The following is a 24,535-nucleotide window of genomic DNA, read 5'->3' on the forward strand; positions in this document are numbered from 1 at the left end:
GCACGGGGATTAAGAGACAGTGGTGCGACCATCACGCTAGTACAACGACATCTCATTAACGCATCGGAGAAGCCGGGGAAATCAATTGCTGTGAGAGTGGCAGGGGGGGGAGTGTATCGCATTCCTACCGCACAAGTACACCTGGACTGGGGTGCGGGAGCTGGCAAAGTTCAAGTGGGCGTAATGAAAGACTTACCCTCTGAAGTCGTGTTGGGCAATGACATTGGGCCCCTGACTTCGGCATTCGCCTCAACCACCGCTCAAGAGGCCCACGCAGTAACCACCAGAGCACAAAGTCGCGCTGCCGAGAGCCACCCGCTTCCTACTGAGACCCAGGTAAGCCAACCCGACCTACCCCTGACTATAGAACCCCTTCCCTGGGACACCCCAGAAGACTTTGGGCGGGAAGTGACCGGAGACCCTTCCCTCAGAAAGTATCGAGCGAAGGCCAGGCGGGGAATGGGGGGGTTAGAGAAGGAACAGTTTATCTGGGAAAAAGGCCGCTTGTACAGGCTCACTGAGACACGGGTTAACACACCTGGGCCTAGGCAAAAACGCCAGCTGGTAGTTCCACCAAAATACCGGCGGGAGTTATTGAGAATTGGGCACGACGTTCCTCTGGCAGGACACTTGGGAATACGCAGGACGGGATATCGGGTAACCCAGAACTTTTTCTGGCCTGGGGTATCCGATGACGTCCGGGCGTATTGCCAGACGTGCGAGATATGTCAACGCATAGGTAAGAAGGGAGACCACCCAAAGGCTAAACTGGTCTCCATGCCCATAATTGAAGAACCGTTCACGAGGGTAGCCGTGGACATCATAGGACCCTTGGCCCAACCTAGCCGCTCCGGCAAACGTTATATCCTCACAGTGGTAGATTACGCCACCCGTTACCCCGAAGCGGTGGCCCTTTCTAACATACAGGCTGAGACGGTGGCAGATGCGCTAGTCCGGATATTCTCCCGAGTGGGCTTTCCCAAGGAGGTACTGTCCGACCAAGGTACACAGTTCACGGCCGAGGTAACCCAGCAGATATGGAAAGTCTGTGGAGTTAAATCCCTGACTAGTTCCCCATACCACCCCCAGACTAATGGCCTGTGTGAACGCTTCAACGGGACGCTAAAGCAAATGTTGAAGTCGTTCACGGGGGCGTACAAGGATTGGGAGCGGTTCCTTCCACACCTTCTCTTTGCCTACCGAGAGGTGCCGCAGGAATCAACCGGATTCTCACCCTTCGAACTCCTATATGGGAGGCGGGTGAGGGGGCCTTTAGATCTTATCAAGGACCACTGGGAGGGTCAGACGGAGATTGAGGGGACCCCGGTTGTACCTTATGTGCTGGAACTGCGGGACCGCATGGAGGAACTCGCCCAGGCGGTGCAGGGAAACCTCCGGGCGGCCCAGCAGCGTCAGAGGGTATGGTATGACCGACGGGCTAGGCACCGGAGCTTTCAGATCGGCCAAAAAGTCATGGTGCTAAGACCGGTCCGAACAGACAAGCTCCAGGCCGCCTGGCAGGGCCCCTACAAAGTTATAGGGCAGATATGCGACACCACCTACACCATAGCTAGCTGCGAGGATGAGGATGTGAAGCAAACCTTTCACATCAACATGCTTAAGGCCTATCAGGAACGGGCAGAGGAAGTGACCGCTATCTGTGCACCAGCAGGGGAAGACACAGAGACACTACCTCTTCCCGACCTATTGGGCAGCAACGAAGGGAGGACCCAGATAGAGAAAGTCCAACTAGGCGAACAGCTGGGACCACAAGAGAGGGCTCAAGCTGTCCGCTTGCTAGAAACCAAACAGGCCACATTCTCTCAGGAGCCTGGGTACACACTCCTAGCCGTCCACAAGGTGGAGACTCCAGGGCAAGCACCCCTGAGGCAGCCCCCTTACCGTATTCCGGAAGCAGTCCGAGAAGGGATGCGGAAGGAAATCGATGAGATGCTTCGGCTAGGGGTAATAGAACACTCGGAAAGTCCTTGGGCCTCGCCGGTAGTCCTAGTACCAAAGAAGGACGGGACAACCCGCTTCTGTGTGGATTACCGGCGACTCAACGACAAAACAGTTTCTGACGCCTATCCAATGCCGCGGATGGACGAACTGCTTGACCGTATCTCTGCAGGGAAGTATCTGACCACAATTGACCTATGTAAGGGATATTGGCAGATTCCCCTAGCAGAAGATGCCATACCCAAGTCTGCCTTCATCACCCCGTTCGGCCTATACCAATTCCGGGTTATGCCATTCGGGATGAAGAACGCCCCGGCCACCTTCCAACGGATGGTGGACCAATTACTGGGAGGTCTCCAGGACTACGCATGCGCCTACCTGGATGACATCGCCATCCATAGCGATACCTGGGAAGCGCACCTAGAACATGTAGGGGTAGTATTAGATAGGATAAAGGGGGCCGGGCTGACCTTGAAACCAGACAAATGTAATTTGGGTATGGCGGAGGTACTATATTTGGGCCACCGAGTAGGATGTGGTAAGCAACGGCCGGAGCCGGCTAAGATCGAGGCCGTTGCCAATTGGGCCACTCCCCAAACCAAGACACAAGTCATGGCTTTCTTGGGCACAGCCGGCTATTACAGACGCTTTGTACCAGACTATAGCGCCCTAGCCAAACCCCTGACCGACCTGACCAAAAAGAAGTTACCCCGACAAGTCCTGTGGTCCCCGGAATGCGAGGTGGCTTTCCAAGCACTAAAGAATGCTCTTGTTAATGCTCCAGTGTTGGTTACCCCAGATCCTAACAAAAGGTTTATTGTCCACACAGACGCTTCAATGTTTGGACTGGGGGCAGTACTAAGCCAGATCGGAGAGGATGGGGGAGAGCACCCGGTGGCATACCTGAGTCGGAAGTTGTTGCCAAGGGAGGTCAGTTATGCCACCATTGAGAAGGAGTGTTTGGCCTTGGTATGGGCACTCAAAAAACTCACACCCTATCTCTATGGCCGGGCCTTCACCCTCATCACGGATCACAATCCCCTAGTTTGGCTCAACCGGGTCTCAGGGGATAACGCCCGTTTGCTGCGCTGGAGCCTGGCGTTACAGCCCTATGACTTTACTATTCATTATCGCCCAGGCAAGCAAAACGAGAATGCTGATGGACTGTCGCGCCAAACGAACTTGGCCTCAGATTAAAAACTTTGGAAAGACCCGTCAACCCTATTGGACCAGGAAAGGTCCAACCGAGTTGCCGGAGCAGGGAGAAAAAGGGGGGCCATTGTGAAGGATTTTTCATGTATTTGCCTGTGGGCCCTCAGTTAAACCTTCTCCCTGCTGTTTAAATGCCTGTATCTGTTCAGTTCAATATGTATGTACCACTTTAAGAACATTTTTCAAAAGTTGACAGTTGGCAGTTAACTCCTTGAGCCATTATTAAATTGGCAGTTGTCTCCCTGAATGGTGTTTCTTCTGGTTACTGGGGGATTTGGGATATTACCTTCTATACCAGTGGAGATCTGGGGATTTAATATTGCAGTCCCGTTACAATTAGGAATAAAGAAAAGGAGCAGAAATTCTACCATAAAATATCATCAACCAACTAAAGATCCATTGAGGAGTCCCACCCATGCAGCTTTGTGGCTAGTTTAAGAGCTGTATACAAAAATGCACCATGCAGCTGAATGGAGTGTTTCATGGTCAGATGTACTTAATCAAGGGCAAGATGGAATTCTGCATTAGTTTCTTAATTTAAATCACCGGCTAATTGAATCCTCGCAGAGTACTTTGTGAAAACAATGTTATACATTATGTTGAGTATCCCAATCAAAGGTTAATCAAAAAACAATATTAGCAGATTTTTTTTATTCAGCTATTATGTTCTGCTGTTCTGCTGTGAAAACCATATGAAAGTATGCAGAATAATGAATTGTAATAAACTTACGCATTGAATAAAAAAAATTAGAGCAATATTCCAAGTCTTACATTTATTACCAATGTTTACAGTCATAAGTAGGAAATTGCTTTCATTTGATTTATATTCGGATTTCTCATTGGATTTCTCATTACCTGTTATCACACCGCTGTCTTTTCAATTGTGTATTTTATATGCTTCTTTGAACTCCTCTAATATTAGCAACATGTATTTATTTTAGGAAAGAATTATCACATTTTAGCTTTATCAATATTATTTTTATGTTATCTTCTTGGATTCCCATTCCGTGCAACCTATTAAAAACCAGTGGAGATGGTATTACTGCAGAGAGAATATATAAACCTACTATACCAGAGAATTCAATGCCCTTACTTGATGGCAGATTTCTGTATCGGAACAGCTCAAGTGAAGGTATGTTTTAATATATAAAATTTCATAGCAAAATGATAAACTGCCAGTCGCTTGAAAGCTACTGTTGCTTGTTGAGCTTGTAAGCAATAACAGAGCATAGCAATGTAATCTTCATCCATAAACACAATGTTGTTATTAATTTTGGCAAGATTCGCTCACCACAGGCGTCTGCATGTGGGATGGCCCTTCCTGCGGTTTAACTTGTTCATGCTCTGGGAGCTATATTAAACCTTACAAGCACCATATAAAAATAATCTCCATTAAAACATAATCCTTTTAGATTTTGAGTAATATCAATCTGTCCCCACACCTAAACGAGGAATCTGTCCAGTCCTAGGAAGCAGATTGTCACTAGTTTCAAGCCAAATAAATGCTGTAAATCAGCAAAACTTTCAAATACATACGCTCAAGCCTCACCAAGAGTGAATATAGTCTAAATAAATAAGCAGATGTGTAAGACAGATATGTTGAAAATAAAGATTTTTGCCCAATCAGCTCCTTAACCCCTTCACTAGCATGCGCTTTTTGTTTAAAGAATTTTAGCATATTTGAAACAAGGGATTCATAGCTATAACACAAGCCAATAATTTTTATTTTTGTACAGATTGCTTTTCAGACAAAAAGCAATAAGCGTTTTTTATAATCTTGCAATATTTCACATGGGGTCTGAAACATTTGTATATATTTGCAAATCTACGTGTCCTCTCCTGATCTCTCCCCGTCCCTCTCGACTAGTGTCTGACTGCCTCTCTGCTGTTTCTAACTGGATGGCTGCCCACTTCCTTAAATTAAACTTGACCAAAACTGAAATTCTGGTCTTTTCTCCCTCAAGTGTTGTTACTCCTGTGTCTGTCTCCCTCCAAGTCAACGGTGCTACCATCAGCTCCACCACGCAGGCTCACTGTCTAGGTGTTCTCTTTGACTCCGACCTCTCCTTCACACCTCATGTTCAGTCTATCACCAAATCCTGTCATTTCCATCTCAAAAACATTGCGCGCATCCGCCCCTACTAAACGCCAGATGCGACTAAGGTGTTGGTCCATTCCACTGTCCTTGACTACTGTAATCCGCTTCTCAGTGGTCTTACGTGCTCCCAACTTGCGCCATTACAGTCCATAATGAATGCGGCATCGAGGCTCATCTTCCTGTCCGCCTGCACCTCCCATGCCTCACCCTTCTGTCAGTCCCTACATTGGCTTCCTATAAAATATAGAGCTCAATTTAAAATTCTGGTTCTTGCTTTCAAATCTCTACATAATGCTGCTCCCACCTATGTATCCTCCCTTATACACAAGTATGTCCCGTCTAGGCCCTTACGATCTGCTGAAGACTTAAGTCTATCTTCTGTCCGTACTCCCACCTCTGATGCTCGCCTTCAAGATTTCTCGAGGGCTGCACCGTTCCTGTGGAACTCACTTCCCTCCTTTGTTAGATGCTCACCCAGTCTCCACTCCTTAAAAAAAATCGTTAAAAACCCACTTCTACATAAAAGCGTACCAATGAATTAAACTGTTAATAGCTCCCAACTGATTCCTCTTCTGCAACTGTCACTAGTCTAATACTATCCTTACCTTTTGTGTCATTTTACCCCACTCCCTCAACCCCTCTGTTCCTGTGTGTCCAACTACATGTCTGTTCGTCCACCCATTGTAAAGCGCTGCGGAATTTGACGGCGCTCTATAAATATCATAATAATAGCCTTGCTTACAGGTATTTGTAAGGGCCCTGAAGGCATTACTAGCTGTGACGTTTACTGAAAATGGCAACAGAATGGAAATAGAAAGCCTTCATTTGATCATAATGCACACATACAGTAAATATAATTACCGTATATACTCGAGTATAAGCCGAGTTTTTCAGCACATTTTTTGTGCTGAAAAACCCCAACTCGGCTTATGCTCGAGTCAATGTCTGTATTATGGCAATTTGCATTGCCATAATACAGACTGGGGGCTGCAGAGAGTTTACTTACCTCTCTTGCAGCTCCTGTCAGCTCTCTTCTCCTCCGCGGTGTTCCGATTAGCACCTCTGTCAGCTCCCACTGTAAATCTCGCGAGAGCCGCGGGGTCATAGTGCGGCTCTCGCGAGACTTACAGTGTGAGCTGACAGAGGAGCTGCACGGACCGGCGCGGAGGAGAAGGGAGCTGACAGGAGCTGCAAGAGAGGTAAGTGCTCCCTGCCAGCCCCCCTCTTCCCCCACTGAACTACCAATGCCACTGGACCACCAGGGAAGGAGAGCCCCCCTCCCTGCCATGTATCAAGCAGGGAGGGGGGACAAAAAAAAATATTTATAATAATAAAAAAAAATATTAATTTAACAAAATAAAATTAAAATAATAAAAATCAATGACCACCAATGAAATGACCACCAATTAAATAATAATAAAATACAATATTAATATTAAAAAAAAAAAAAATACTAATATAACAAAAAAAATAATATTAACCCCTTAAGGACGCAGGACGGTTCAGGACCGTCATCGGCATTTTTCCATTGCCGACCGATGACGGTCCTGAACCATCCTAAATTTAAGATGTACTTACCCAATCACCGTCGTCCCCCGGCAGTGATCGGCGGTGCTCCCGTTGTGGGGAGACAGTCTCCCCATGGCGTATTAGGACCCCTGTGGCCATGTGATCGCCCAACAGGGTGACCACATGGTCACAATAGGTGTCCTAGTGTCTGCCTGCAGGGGGACTGTCTGTGCTGACAGGCAGTCTCCCTGCTGCTGTAAAATCATAAAAAAAATTAAAGTTAAAGTGAATAAAAAAATAAATATTATGTGTATATATGTATTAAGGCCGTTTGGCCTGTATTTGTGGGAGGGGCTTAAATTAATTCACTCCCCTATATAAGGGACACCCCTTACCTGACTCATATCGCTTGAGGTCAGCATCAGAATGATTTCCACTTCCGGGTCATCCAGACGCCATTTTACCTGATTACTCCATGAGGTTTTCTAAGCAGAGCTGTGTCAGGAATCCAGCCACAGGCTTTTCCGGCCTACCACCTTCTTTCTTCAATCCATCGCCGTGGATGGTGCCCAAGTGACTCACAAACCGTAAGTCGACCTACCCGTTACGCCAGGCATCAGTCCCACGGCACCATTCACGGGTCAGGTCCTCACTTTACGGCTGCATTTTGTCTAAGTCTGTTCTAAAACCATTGCATGTTCATGCATATCATTTGTTTAAACCCCCTACCAGTCTTTGGGTGTACTACAGGCTTCTTAGACATAATCACATTTCATGTACAAACCAACGAACCACCGCATTTTCGCCTACACACTGACCCCTACCGGCCATTCGGTGTACTACAGGCTTCTCAGACATTATTGCATTTCATGTAAAAACCAACCAACCACCGCATTTTTCACCTACACACTGACCCCTATCGGTCATTCGATGTACTACAGGCGTCTTAGACGTTTTTTGCATTTTCATATACAAACCAATAAACCACTGCATTTTCACCTACACACTGACCCCTACCGGTTTTTGGTGTACTACAGGCTTCTTAGATATTATCGCATTTCATGTACAAATCAACAAACACATCTTTTTTCGCCTACACACTGACCCCTACTGGTCTTTTGGTGTACTACATGCTTCTCAGACATTATTGCATTTCATGTACAAACCAACGAACCACTGCATTTCGCCTAGACACTGACCCCTACCGGTCATTCAGTGTACTACAGGCTTCTCAGAGATTATTGCACTTCATCTACAAACCAACTAACCACAGCATTTTCGCCTACATGCTGACCCCTACCGGTCAATCGGTATACTATAGGCTTCTCAGACTTTATTTCACTTCATAAGCAAACAAACTAACTACAGCATTTTCGCTTTTATACTGACTCGTATCTGTCAAACGGTAGGATTAACCCCTTAAGGACACATGATGTGTGACATGTAATGATCCCCTTTTATTCCAGAAGTTTGGTCCTTAAGGGGTTAAAGGGTATTTTAACATACAATCAGCATTTCTGACCCCTACTGGTCACATGGCATATACAATTTACCAGCCAATATAAATGACACATAAGATTGTTTTAAACATAACCACAAACCATAAATTAAACTCCAGCACGGGCTCAACTTCAGGTTTAATTCACAATAATTTACATTTCACATCAAGACCAACAGTGGTTCTATCAACACTGCCACCTACAGGTCTGTCAAGTACATTGACAATTTTCATGGGGTTTTACAAACACCAAAACACTGACACCTATAGGTCAACAGACAAACAACATTTCACATACCAATCAGTATCCAACTACACTGCCACCTATAGGGCACTCGGCAGATCTCCAGTGCACTTGCATTTTGCAACACCATGTTCACTGACCCCTACCATTCAATAAGACATCCAACAATTCACATAGCAAGCACTATATCATCATCATCTGGTATAAATACATATATTATTACACAATAGCAGACGCATCTGTATATACGTAACTGGTAATATAGTTCACATACATTTTTCACAGCACGCTGCTCACGCAACAGACTTTCCCCTAGCAAGGGGACATACAACATACAAGGTGGGGACAGACCACTTTCTCACTTGTACATACGGCACTTAATGGGTTAAGATTGATACATATTTAACCAGTATGGCTACGATGTTTAATATTTACACATCACGGCACTTTACTTTTCACATATACTGTATGTATTAAGATAAGCTTGGTCTATGCCATATTTCCTTATGCCATACAGTTTTATCCATTCAGGTTACAGTTACTACTAAAAAACCTATAGGTATTGTCAGGTTCAATACCATACTACCAAGTACATACACCTGCTCACGTAGTTATTCATCTCTTACCTTCCCTGGAATAGTAATAGTATACTGGCAATTAGGGTTCTAGGGCCCAATAGGTATTACCCCCTTTTTTCTCTGCATTATGCTTCGGTTAGTGGTCCTGCGAGGCCAACACCCCGCCTCACACTCGGAGGCATACACCCCTCGGGCCACTCGTGAGCTAGCCGCCTCGCATTGTATCATAGAGAGGGCCTCACCTGTCACTCCCCTTCCTATTTTCTGGTTACTGTCACCGAGAGGCCAACATCCTGCCACAACGTTCGGTGGAAACTCAAAATCCCCTCGCGCCAAGCATAGATAGAGCCTCTCAAGCCACTTGGCAACTAGCAGGGCCTCACCAGTCACCAAAAAACACCAAGCCTAATCTTTTCACCTTACGGCTTAGCTAGCAAGCCAGTACAAGAACCCTGGGTACAAATAATAATTGCAGTCTTTATTGTTATTTAAGTATTTCTCAAAAAGATGGTGAAGAATCACCTCTTCCTAGCACCCCGGCTAGAATTGATACACCTTCAAGCAGAGGAGATGTTGCTAGTCCAGCAGCAATCAGATCCTGGACGATCCCACACATTACCACCGACCTAAGGAGGTGACAAATCCCCTACCCTGCTACAGCAAGGAAAGCAGAGTTATTCAAACTCCTCCATACATCAACGGACAACACGGAGGCAGGGGAAGGCCCAGCTACATCAACTCAGGTGACACCCAGGCTATACTAGCCTCACTCATAAACTCATGAGCCAAAAAATGTATGACAGACTGGCAATCTCGAGTTGGTCACCACAGCCCTCACAAGGCTGGGCCTCACGCTACTGTACAACCAGCACCAACCAAAACTCGGTTACCTGGTACAATCAATTCTTATGACACACAAGACGTTAACCCTGCACGTATGATGTCAGCACATTGGGGAAGCAAGGCATATATATGTATGATGATTTATCTGTGGTGGTCAGATCCAGGGATTCCAGGTAGATCGGGAACTGACCATCCCTTGGTTGGGTTGGCAATTGGAATATGTAGAGATGTTTATTTTTGCAGGTACCCATACAGAAGGGATTTTGTCCCAAACAAATGGACAAGCGCTCTCGGGCTCCAGGTACCAGCACCTCTGAACTACCAGAGACCATTGATATGAGTAGTTGCATTGCATATAGACTGTTGCATATATGTTCAAATGGTTCAGGGCACATGACAAACCATGTGTCCCAATGCAACTTACAAATAACGTACTCACCATCTGTACACACCAATGCATTTTCAACACTACTGACTCATCACCCTTCCAGACTTGTAGTAGATTTACTAAAGCTCTGGAGCTTCAAAGGGCTCCCATACAGGTATCATAAACACACCTTCAAGGAATATAGCATGCCCTCATTTACAGTCAGCACAACAAAACCATTGGCTGTAAACACACTCATAGCCAAGATTTGCAGAGGGGTTTTCCAATCTCCACCATTTACAGCAGGGCACCAAACACAAACACATTGGTATTGTCACAAGGAATCTTCCCTTAAACAAAGACTAACCATAGACTTATTGGCACCACACACCTCCACTACCCCAAGTCTCAACTCCCTCATACCCTCCGAGGAGTTTTCTTACTATACAACACCATTGATCTACCTTTACAACTATCACTCAAACATGGGTTGAAGCTTGGTTAAGTAAGACCAATATCATCAACGCAGTAAACGGCTACCATCTACCCTACACACTGGCACTTACATGGCATAAATTGGACAATCCTTTCCCCGATCAACTTTCGAGCTACAGATTAGCCTACTATCGATATTCGCAGATACTCTGTGCTGGTTATGATAACATATCCAGAGGTCTTACAGTCATACACTATCTAGAAGACTTCTTGTTGATCAAAGATAACATATTTTTCACTAGAAGCCTCACGGCAGCTTAGTCTGGTTGACCACTTGGGCGTCCCAGTACCCAGGGGCGTATTAGCCGCGAGGCAAACAAGGCATTTGCCTTGGGCGGCATTTTCCAGGGGGCGGCAAAAAACGCCGCCCCCAAATGCCCAAGGCAAATGTCTTGTTAGCCTTGCGGCTAACAGACATGCTGGGCTGGTTGCTGGTTGCTGGGCGGCCGGCGAGGGAGCTCTTCCCCTGAGCTCTCTGCTCAGCTCCCTCGCGCGCCGCCCGCAGAGTGAGACTGGGAGCCGGAATATGACGTCATATTCCGGCTCCGCCTCCCAGCCTCACTCTGCGGGCGGCGCGCGAGGGAGCTGAGCAAAGAGCTCAGGGGAAGAGCTCCCTCGCCGGCCGCCCAGCCTGCCCGCCAGTGCCGTCCTGCAGCCACTGGACCACCAGGGAATGGGAGAACCCCCCCACCCCCAGCATTCCCAAAGGTAAGGAGGCTGGGGGGGGGGGGGAGTAAATAAAAAAAAAATGTGTTAATGTGAGTGTGTGTGTGTGTCTCTGACTGTGTGTGACTGATAGTGTGTGTGTGTGTGTGTCTGTGACTGTGTGTGTTAGTGTGTGTGTGTGTCTGTGACTGTGTGTGTTAGTGTGTGTGTGTGTCTGTTAGTGTGTGTGTCTGACTGTGTGTCCGACAGTGTGTGTCTGTTAGTGTGTGTGTCTCACTGTGTGTGTGTGTCCGACTGTGTGTGTTTGTTAGTGTGTGTCTGACTGTGTGTGTTTGTTAGTGTGTGTGTGTCCGACTGTGTGTGTTTGTTAGTGTGTGTCTCACTGTGTGTGTCTGTTAGTGTGTGTGTGTCCGACTGTGTGTGTGTGTGTCCGACTGTGTGTGTCTGATTGTGTGTGTCTGTTAGCTAGTGTATGCGTATCTGTCAGTGAATGTGTGTGTATTTAGAAGGCGGGGCAGGGGGGAAGGGTTGGGTGGGGGTGGCGCACGCGGGGAGGGGGGTGGCTGAGTTTTGTCCTGCCTAGGGCAGCACAAAACCAAGATACACCACTGCCAGTACCCCATAAGAAACAGAAGGCCCAGACACTATCATCACATTACTGGGCATATGACTTGAGTCGGCATCCATACACGCAAGTTACCACAAGACAAATAGGGAACATTCTCATCTACATCAATCACTACCTCCTGCTTAGTACTTACAACTGCAATGAACTACAATCCCTACCAGGTTCCTTAATTTTGCCATGCCTATCATACCACAAGACCACGCTTTCACATCCAGAGTACTTTCCCCTTTTTTCCAAACTTCCAACATGATGATCAGAGGATGTCCCTAGACACCTCAGCAACAGCAGACCTGCACATGGGGGGGAATTTCTTAACCACTTGGCATGGTAAAAGCATGTTCCTTCCAGGATTGTCTGACACTTCTCCAACCAGATGGTCAGACGCGGCGTCTACCACGGGTTTGGCAGCGATCTACCGGGAACGATTGCTTTGGAGCTGTTGGCCATGGTATCCAGGTTTGGAAATTTTTCCACCACCTCAGCCCCTTTGGGAGATCTACCCCATTGTAGCAGCTGCTGTGGCATGGGGTAAATCATGGTCAGGGTCATCAATCCGTTATTACTCTGACAACTAGGCACATGTCATATCATCAACAATCGCCACTACTCATCCATAAGGTCATGATATTTCTGGGGAACTCACTTGGTTGGCCACTTATCACATTTCGCTTTCATGTACCAGACGGGGGTATACATCCCTGCCGATAATTGTCTCATTTATATTCCAGGCATGTTCATCATACGCTTCCTACAGCCGCCCATACAGTCACGGCCACGCTTTCGTTCCAGAGACAAAATCATGGATTAGACATACTCATGCAGCATAGCATGCACTATCCCACCTAGCACTTTCGTCCCATACTTGTAGAACACATAACACAGCTTTTCACCTGGCTTAAAGAATCTCATTGGAACACGACATAGCTCAACCTGTGTCATAACATTTCTCCTAGGTTTTGCTTCTTTTTGCCACCTTAAACTATCTCACACACCATTAATTATATAGTTTACAGGCATTCAACAACACAGGATAACCTATGGCCAAAACTACCATAACTTCATGCTATCATACCAGACAAGAATATACTCAGAGGTTTTCAGGAATCCATTCTCCCACGTTCCTCTCAGAGATTACCAATAGCCATCCAACTTTTCATCCTTATCGGACCTATTAGATCTACAACCATTCAATTATACTACCAAGTCGGCCATTACCAGCCATGCACATTGCCTTTTATGCCTTTCTCAGGCCAGAGAATTCACTACCATCACCACCACTCAGACAGATCATTGTCTTCAACGATCCCACGTACGTAAACACATATTTCATTACCTATTGGCTCTACCACATTCCGAAACGAGTCAACACGGACCAACAGTAGAGATAACATACTATCCTACCCACAACAAATGGTGTTCACTTTCGGTCCTAGATTCCTACCTTCAAAATTCTTCCAGGAATTAAATACTGTAATGCATTTAAGGAAATGTCTGGTTAATTTGTATATATTTGTTGACTGTATTAAATCTTTGATTATTCATTTTTGCCCTCTTTATTTACAGGCCTACCGTATCGTCGGTCTCAGCACACCACAACCGACTTGCTCCCTTTATACTATCCTACGCTTATGCTGGATCCTTACTCCATATACGGCTATTTGCCCCTTACACAAGTATTAAGGCCGTTTGGCCTGTATTTGTGGGAGGGGCTTAAATAAATTCACTCCCCTATATAAGGGACACCCCTTACCTGACTCATATCGCTTGAGGTCAGCATCAGAATGACCCTCCCACCCACTCCTCATTTCAACACTTTCTCTTTTCTTTCCATTTACTTTACTTTCTTACTCCTTGGTGGGCCCTCTTTATTTACAGGCCTACCGTATCGTCGGTCTCGGCACACCACAACCGACTTGCTCCCTTTATACTATCCTACGCTTATGCTGGATCCTTACTCCATATACGGCTATTTGCCCCTTACACAAATATATATACCTATATAATATATGTCTATATATCATATATATAATGTCATGCTAAGTGTATTTTATATTAATATGTACATATATTAATATAAAAATACACTTATAATTAAATTACACATGTATATATATATAATATATATAATAACTATATATATTGTATATATATATTATTACAAAATACAAATAATAAGTAATTTAAATTAAATTAAACTAAACATGTAAAAATAATAATACAAATTTAAAAAAAAATTATATATCTATACGAAATTTTATTCTAACTGTATTTTGATATTAAAGGACCACTCTAGGCACCCAGACCACTTCAGCTTAATGAAGTGGTCTGGGTGCCAGGTCCAGCTAGGGTTAACTAATTGTTTTATAAACATAGCAGTTTCAGAGAAACTGCTATGTTTATCAATTAGTTAAGCCTTCCCCTTTTTCCTCTAGTGGCTGTCTCACTGACAGCCACTAGAGGCGCTTGCGTGATTCTCACTGTGAAAATCACAGTGAGAGCACGCAAGCGTCCATAGGAAAGCATTATGAATGCTTTCCTATGTGACCGGCTGAATGCGCGCGCAGCTCTTGCCGCGCGTGCGCATTCAGCCGACGGGGAGGAGAAGAGGCGGATCGGAGGAGGAGAGCAGGAGGAGAGCTCTCCGCCCAGCGCTGGAAAAAGGTAAGATTTAACCCCTTTCCCCTTTCCAGATCCGGGCGGGAGGGGGTCCCTGAGGGTGGGGGCACCCTCAGGGCACTCTAGTGCCAGGAAAACGAGTATGCTTTCCTGGCACTAGAGTGGTCCTTTAATATATATATATTTATATCAAAATACACTTAGAATGAAATTGTATATATATCTATGTATATATAAATAAATAAAAAGAATACGAACTATTCATATGTCCATATACAAAATTACATAAATAATTCTATAAATATACACGTAGACTTCAAATATATAAATATGCATAAAGGTAGGCAGACAATGTAATAGAGCAGCAGGAAATGCTAGCAGAATGCTTGGTTGTATAGGGAGAGGTATTAGCAGTAGAAAGAGGGAAGTGCTCATGCCATTGTACAGAACACTGGTGAGACCTCACTTGGAGTACTGTACACAGTACTGGAGACCCTATCTTCAGAAGGATATTGATACCTTAGAGAGAGTTCAAAGAAGGGCTACTAAACTGGTTCATGGATTGCAGGATAAAACTTACCAGGAAAGGTTAAAGGATCTTAACATGTATAGCTTGGAGGAAAGACGAGACAGGGGGGATATGATAGAAACATTTAAATACATAAAGGGAATCAACACAGTAAAGGAGGAGACTATATTTAAAAGAAGAAAAACTACCACAACAAGAGGACATAGTCTTAAATTAGAGGGACAAAGGTTTAAAAATAATATCAGGAAGTATTACTTTACTGAGAGGGTAATGGATGCATGGAATAGCCTTCCAGCTGAAGTGGTAGAGGCTAACACAGTAAAGGAGTTTAAGCATGCGTGGGATAGGCATAAGGCTATCCTAACTATAAGATAAGGCCAGGGACTAATGAAAGTATTTAGAAAACTGGGCAGACTAGATGGGCTGAATGGTTCTTATCTGCCGTCACATTCTATGTTTCTATGTTCTATGTTCCATATATATTTAAATTCTACGTGCGTATTTATGTCATATTTTTACATAATTAAGTTATTTTATTGATTGCAATTTAAGGGACCTGCCTGCCAACCCAGGCCGAAAGTCCAGAGAATTTAATTTGCCATCACTGTATTTTACCCTGTAACGTTCTACGACACCCTAAAACCTGTACATGGGGGGTACTGTTTTACTCGGGAGACTTTGCTGAACACAAATATTAGTGATTCAAAACAGTAAAACATATCACAGCGATGATATTGTCAGTGAAAGTGACTTTTTTTTTGCATTTTTCACACACAAACAGCACTTTTACTGATGATATAATTGTTGTGATACATTTTCCAGTTTTGAAACACTAATATTTGTGTTCAGCAAAGTCTCCTGAGTATAACAGTACCCCCCATGTACAGGTTTTATAGTGTTTTTGAAAGTTACAGGGTCAAATTTATGGGTCAAATATTTTTACATTGAAAATGGCCAGGTTGGTTACGTTGCCTTTGAGAGCGTATGGTAGCCCAGGAATGAGAATTACCCCCATGATGGCATACCATTTGCAAAAGAAGACAACCCAATGTATTGCAAATGGGGTATGTCCAGTCTTTTTTAGTAACCACTTAGTCACAAGCACTGGCCAAATTAGCGTTCAATTTAGTTTTTTACTTTTTTCACACACAAACAAATATGAACGCTAACTTTGGCCAGTGTTTGCGACTAAGTGGCTACTAAAAAAGTCTGGACATACCCCATATTGAATACCCTGGGTTGTCTACTTTAAAAAAAATATGTACATGTGGGGTGTTATTCAGCGATTTATGACAGATAATAGTGTTACAATGTCACTATTGATACATTTTAAAAATTTATGTTTTGAAACCGCAATATCCTACTTGTACTTATAGCCCTATAACATGCAAAAAAATAGCAAAAAGCATGTAAACACTGGGTATTTTTAAACTCAGGACAAAATTTTTAATCTATTTAGCAGTTTTTTTTCATTCGCTTTTGTAGAGGAGTAAAAAATTTTTCACATAAAAGTCAAAAAACATGTATTTTTTTTCAATTTTTCATCATATTTTTTCATTTTTTAAAAATTAAATTACATGAGATTATATAAATAATGGTATGTAAAGAAAGTCCCTTTTGTCCTGAAAAAAACAATATATAATTTGTATGGGAACAGTAAATGAGAGAGCGGAAAATTACAGCTAAACACAAACACCACAAAAGTGTAAAAAGATGCCTGGTCACAAATGTACAACATCGCAAAAACAGTCCTTAAGGGGTTAAAATAATAATTAAAAAAAATAATAATAAAAATGCCCACCCCCCACCAAGGCTCTGCAACACACACACACACACACACACGCTGCATCACACACATTGCACACATACACACACTGCATTCACACACACACACGCTGCACACATACACACACACTGCACTCATTATATACACACACTGTAAATAAATATTCATTAATATAATTTTTTTAGGATCTAATTTTATTTAGAAATGTACCAGTAGCTGCTGCATTTCTCACCCTAGTCTTATACTCGAGTCAATAAGTTTTCCCAGTTTTTGGGGGTAAAATTAGGGGCCTCGGCTTATATTCGGGTCGGCTTATACGGTAAATTATATATATATATATATATATATATATATATATATATATATATATATACATACATATATACATACATACATACACAGTGGGACCTCGGTTTACGAATTTAATGCGTTCTCCGGGACATTTCGTATTGCGAAAAATTCGTAAACCGAAACACGGTTTCCCATAGGAATGCATTGAAAACCAATTAATGCGTTCCGGAGGTGAGAAAAAAGTAAAATACTGTATATATATATATATATATATATATATATATATATTTGTGGTCAAGGCATAAAGCCGTAGAGTTAGTAACTTTAAAACAAACAGGACATGAAAAGTCAGTTGTGGTGTGCCGTAACTGACGACGTAGTAGGCCTGAAATAAAAGAGGGCAAAAAGATGTAACCAGTTTATTCAGCCTACAATACAGTATAAGATTATCACACAATCATATTCTTGAATGCTAGGCGTACTTCCTCAACTGGCTGGGGGATGTATCGTGTATAAGCTGTGGACTTCCAGAGGCCCATGATCTTAATGATGTGTGCGGGGATATTCTTTTTTGAAGCGGTAGTAGCGGCTCCTATGCTAAATGAATGACCAGAATATTTGGCCGGGTTTAGCCCCAAGCGTACTTACAATGTTTTTACGTAAAGCATGAACTTACTGATGGTCAGTGTTTTACCGTACAATGCCAGTAGTGGTCGATGTGGTGCCATTGGGATGGACGAAAGGTACTGGTCGAAGACTACCACGGGACACCATTTATTGTCAGTAGGGTAGTAGGGAATAGTGACCGTCTGTCCCTTCATACTAGTTTTCGTCTGGTGTAGGAACAGTGAATAGTGGTCGTGTGTTATAACTAGGTTAGCTCTTGTGAGGAAGTTTGGGGTGTTATAATTAGTAGTGGTAAATTCTTTGGGCCAAAGGAACCCATAGAATGCCAAGTATATGGCTGTTTTGATGACCTGATTTGTGCGAGTCTCAAACGGTGAAGTGTCTAAAAGATTTGACTGTGACTGAAATAGAATGTCATGTATAGGTAATCTGGAAGGTGTAGGTGCCGAGGTGGAGTCCTTGATACCCTTCAATACAGACTTTACTTGGTAAGAGGAGAGGAACCGTTGTTTATCAGGCCATGTGGTGAGGATGTGGTGTTGAATACCCGTGATGTATAATTTAGTGTTGAAGGATAGTTTTAAGTGAAGATGGCAAAAAGAAATAAACACAATCATAGTGCTCATGGCAAATTTGTCAGAAATTTTGTGTTCCATCACAAATTTATTAAACATCAGAAAAGCCCTGTCAAACTTTTTTAGTGTTTACAGAAAGCCCTAATTGTGAGAGATGATATCCGTGAGCGAGTAATCTGTTTAGTCCAATATCATCTCCTGCCACTGTGGTACTGGAGTGGGTATTAAGGCCGCTGTAGGTAGGGCCTCCTGGAACTCCTGAAAACGAGATCGGGATAAATGGTCAACGGCAACATTGAGAATCCCAGGAACATGTACGCAATTCAGGAAAAAAAAAACTGTATTTCGCTACTTGCCATGTGAGATTCCTAACAAACCGCATGATGGCCAGGGAAGCGGAACGTCCCTTGTTAAAAATATGGCATGTTGCCATGTTGTCCGAGAAGCACCGCACCGACTTCCCTGACCAGATAGCTCCCCATTTTACCTCTGCTGCAACAATGGGATAAAGTTCAAATAAAGCAGACGTGTCCTTGAACTCTGGTATCTCCGCAATTTCCTTTAGCCAGTTGCCCCACATCCATTCATTGCCAAAAATAGCGGCAAAACCGGAAGTGGCCGCAGCATCTGTCCAAATAGAAACAGACTCATCCGATAACACTGGTATGAATAAGCTCTTCCCGTTCCAGTGTCGTAAAAACTCCCTGCACATGCGTAAGTCAGCGGTGGCATGCACATCTAACATTATACAAGATGAGTCGGTCTGAAACCTAGGGAATAGACTGAGTAGTCGGGATATAAAAGACCGTCCTTGAGGAATAATTTTCATGGCAAAATTAAGAGAACCTAACAGGGATTGCAACTCCTTTTTGCTGCAGGACTGTTTGGTTAAGTAAAAGTCAATGGCGGCCAGTATGCGTTCAATCTTTTCCCTGGGGAGGCTAGCCTGCATGTGTACCGAATCCAGCACGACCCCCAGGAAATTGATGACTGTATCGGGACCTTCCGTCTTAGTAGGTGAAATCGGGACTCCTAGTTGTGTAAAAAGCCGTGTTGTAGCCTGGAGGCTACTGGTAGGTAAGAGGTTGCTTTCTATGGAAAGAAAGTCATCCAGATAATGAATAATGGTGGGACATCTACAGGTGTTAAGCAATATCCAACACAACGTCTCAGCAAACATATCAAAAATACGTGGGCTGCTCTTTGAACCGAATGTGAGACGCGTGAAAAAATAATATAACTCTTGCCATTTAACACCATGTAAATGCCACAGGGATGGATGAATAGGGAGTAGTTTAAAAGCATTCACTATGTCCGTCTTACTAAGCCAAGCGCCTATTCCTGCTGAGAGGATGGCCGTGATGGCATTATCTATAGTGGCGTATTGCAGCGAAAACTCTTCAGACGGAATAAGTGAGTTAAGACTTGGTGTAGCTGATGCATGGGGAGCAGAGAGGTCAAGAATCAACCTTTGCTTGTTTGAGGTTTTACCAGTGACCAGACCTATGGGGTTAGTTCTCCATACAGCAAAAGGTGGAGAGTCAAAAGGCCCAATTACAAACCCTTGGTCAATCTCTTTCTGTATTAGTCTGTCAATAGCGTCAGGATCTGCCATGGCTGTTTGCAACTTCTTGCATTCTAAGACCCCAGATGGCATGTGGATGATACCCGTGTGAAAACCCGCCGTGAAACCTGACACCAAAAATTCCACTAAGTGTTGGGATGGGTGATCACATAATAACTTTCTCAGCAGTGAGACATCAATAGATGATAAATACTGCTTGGGGTATGATTTATTTGGGCACATTGCTTTAGAGTGAGCCCGGAAACATAAGAAACAAACATGAAGCAACCTACATGCACTGAACCCGCACGTGCCTGTATTAAAATTGTTGCAAACCTGCGACTTCCCCCCCAAAAAAATTATCACGGCCCAGTTTATCTTTAAGGACCTTGGCTGGTCTCCCAGTCGGTGTCATATTGGGAGGGGGGTAGAAAGTATTTACCTCTGGGGTATTGGGACATAGATTTGCCGTCTGTGAATTGGAAGCACAAATGACACAAGCCGGTGTCTTGAGGCCCGCAAAGTGCCGACAAAAAAGCTCCGTATCCAGCACACTCCAGTCAACTTGATAGCTAAACTGGGACAGAGCCGCTGACGCCTTTGTGGCGAAAGCACGGTGGTAGTCATAAAAAGCCATACCACCGTACTTGTGCCCCAAATGCACCAGCTTGTGTAGGTACAGATCCAATTCCTCCCTCCTATGCGGATGCACTGAGCATACAACATCCCAGTAGGTCCCAAAAGCCAGGACAAATTCCGGGATAGACAGCTTACGGTTTAGTCTGGGGTCCCTAGATTTAAGTAGCACTGATTTGTCACCATAAGCATACATCTTATTTTCCAGGACATCTTGGGAGGCAATGAGTAGGGATACCAAATTTACCTCCTTCCCCTCCAAGATGTCCTTCCTCAAATTAGCAGGCACCAAATGTGCCGGGTTAATAATATGCAGATTTTTAATACCCGCCGGAATATTACCAGGAGAAGTGCTGGGGACAACCGCCATGTCACTATTTCCCAGAGCCGTTTGCGACTCTCTGTATCCATTTTATCGGTAATACGACCTAAAGAGGTCAAGACCGAGGATAATATCGCGTGCAGATCAGAAGACTGACCGCTACTGGACCCTTCATTAGTATTATCAGTTTGCGTGTTTAAAAGTCTATACAATTTGGCTTTCCTAGCCGTAGCTGGGAATGGAATATTCCTTTTCCTCAATTTGGCGGTGATCCGAGGAACCGTCCAGGAGCGGAGAGATGAAGGACTTGCATTGTCGACTCCTTGGGATGGAGTGACCGAACTAGCAGGTGTGCTAGGGATAGACAGATCTTCCCCGCCTTCTGGTAGTTGTGACATGCTACAAAATTATTTTTTATTTTTTTTTACTGGCTGCTTTAACTAGTGCCAAGCGGCGAAACAATTAAGGTGATAAGTGACAGGTGAGGCCCTACCTATGAATTAGCCCGATTGGGGTATGAGGCCATTGACATTATGACGGGGAGTTGGCCCCTCTGTGACAATAACCAGAAAGACAGAATGGGAGTGACAGGTGAGGCCCTCTCTATGCAACCGAGCAAGGCGGCTAACTATGATTTGGCCCGAGGGGATGTCGTACCTCCGTTTGAGGATGGGTGTTGGCCTCGTGGGACCACTAACGTAAGGCGTAGAAGGCCAAGAAGAACGTACCTAGAGACTCCTATGCTTTAGTGCCAGTGTATAACTAGCTTCTGAAAATAGACGGGGAAGGGAATCGTGTAGAATCGAGGCAAAGGGACGTACCTGTTGAGCCGAGTATTTAGCCGGGTAAGGTAATACAGGTGAACTGTAGGTCCTATAAAATAGTGAGTTTACAATTAAATTAAATTTAATAACTATTAAGTGGTTATCGATATGTACCTTACATTCCCTCCTGTACCCAAGATACCTACCAGGTAGCAAAATCCTAAATTGGAACCTGGAACCAAGACCCCAATATGCTGCGTGGATGGCCTAGCCTATAAATGTAGAAGTAACACGTAAGAATACCGGCTATGAAAAACCTGAAGTGGCTAGTTAAAACATGAAAAATGACATGTGAAACTGTATGTGTTTTAAGAATTTTATGTGTCACATAACCAAAAAAAAAAATGCCTTATCTTGATTGCATGTAGTATCTGGAACACGGAATGCCTCATGCCACACCTGCAAGTCATTTGCCTGAATGCAGGTGTAGAGGCCAGTCATGATAGGCTGCTTTAAAACTTGATATTATATATGTAACACAATATGTTAAAATTTTGCACAATATGTAATAATATCGAATGACCACAAGGGGCCGACATAACCCAGCTAAAGTGCACAATGAAGTTACTAATGCATTTAAAATGAATCAAAAATGAGTATTGTATCCCATAAGCACAATTAATATATACAGCTTATAAGTACGTATAACTTGCGAACTGATTTAAACAAAATCAGGAATCGAAACGAATTGCCCAGCGTACGTGCAACAATTCCCGCCAAAATATTCAAAAATGTGACGTAACGGTAAGCTCCGTATTTGGATAGTGGTATTCCAAGATGACGCGGATCGACCGCGACCGCCGCGACTTACAGTTTTGCTGAAAAACGGAACCAGCCGCCGGTCGCTTATGCGATAAGCCGAAGTGCGGGGACACAGGGACTATCTTAAGCTGAAACGGAGCAACAGGACCAGGTAAGTGTATCCTCGGTGTTCAGATTGTGACAGAGGAGATATGCATGGACCGAAAGTGCGGTTATGCAAATCTCAAGACCTGAGCCAGTAGCAGGTGAAGGGATGGAGCTCCTTAAGAAGGGGAACCAAGCCCCTCCCACAACTTCAGGTATATATATATATATATATATATATATATATATATACACACACACACACACACACACAAAACAATTGCATTTAAAAAGTGCTATTGCACTATTTATCAATATCTGGAATACTAATGTAATGCTTACATTGAAATCCAGCAACAGGTATGATAGCACTCATTGAAACAGCCTTTACTGTTTGGAACAAGGGAATGAGATTACATTTTCAGCACACTGGCAAGCAATAAATTAGTGACTAGTGGCTTTTGGCAGAGAAATCAATTCCTCTAAAAGCTGGAAATTATTCCTAGAGTAAAAATTAGACTGAGTGAATATTTATGGACTAAAATTCATTATGGAATGTAAATTGGAAGTAAAACAATAATACTCAATTTTAAAAGAGAGTTGTTTAAGGAACCTATATAACACTAAAATGTTGTTTGCATTAAATAACTTCTAATTATAATTTAAATGCATTTGTTGCTACTGATCCTCTGAAGGCAGTTTGTCATTTCCTTTTCAGATCTGAATCAGTTTCCATTTTTGGAAGTTGACTGAAAGCCAATCAGAGTAAAGCATGAGAGTTCAATACTTCATCATAATTGGAGTCATAACATATTGTAAATGGAACAATGGAAGACATCCCTGTACACAATCATCTGAAAACAGATTCACCTCCAGAGACTAATTGTTCCATTCTACTTCTTTATACCAACAACATTTACATCACCTTTGTATCATAACAAAATACCATATTTCCTTTTTCTTGGCAGAGATGTCTGTAATTATTAAATGTCTTATAATATAGCTGTTCACCAATGCCATGTTGCAAAGGGTTAATGTGGTATGGCAATACAAACAAAACTTACACAAAGCCTGAAAGAGTTAGCTGGTTTAAGGTTTGGTCTCTAATAACATGCATTTCCAGGTGAGAAAAAAAATAAAAAATCTATATTCATTGAGTGCTAAATAATTTTAATGATAGTAGAGTTTAGAGAGCCCTCCATAATACAGACTGCTGTTCTCTTTACAAAGATGTGAGCTGGTGGCTAGTGGTTTCTGTTTCTGGAGCTAGTTTACAGGAGATGTGAAACAAAGCATAATAAAATAAATGGATGGCCAGACAAACAGGTAGTCAGCATAGCAGATATACATGTAGTGCCTCTCTGACTATTATCTTCATCCAATCTGCAGGCTCGCTGTCTTACAGGAGCTTAGCTCACACTGCTCTCAAAGGTCACGTACATAGACCTCAATTTAATATTCTTGGATAGGCTTTTCACATTATTTAGTATTTTTGGACAAACTTTAAAAATTATTTTTTCAAAATAATATAAAAATATATCATATATAAAAATACCAAAATATTAAAATACAGTATGATGAGTGGGTGCATGGAAGAGGCAAAACAGCTACCTTGTACTTATTTGGGGGTCAAGTGGCCATTGTGCATTTTTATTTAGTTGCTTCAAGATTTGTTATGTCCCTCCCCCCCCCCCCCCCTCCCTCATTCCCTCCCGTCACCTCCCCCCATCTATCTTAGAGTCACCATTGTCTGGTAGACTTGCCTAGGTCACTTTTAAGATTCCTAGTCCCATTGCCATACCTTTCTATGTTGAGCATGTTA

This window comes from Pelobates fuscus, chromosome 2 (genome assembly GCF_036172605.1).
Source record: "Pelobates fuscus isolate aPelFus1 chromosome 2, aPelFus1.pri, whole genome shotgun sequence".
NCBI lineage: Eukaryota > Metazoa > Chordata > Amphibia > Anura > Pelobatidae > Pelobates > Pelobates fuscus.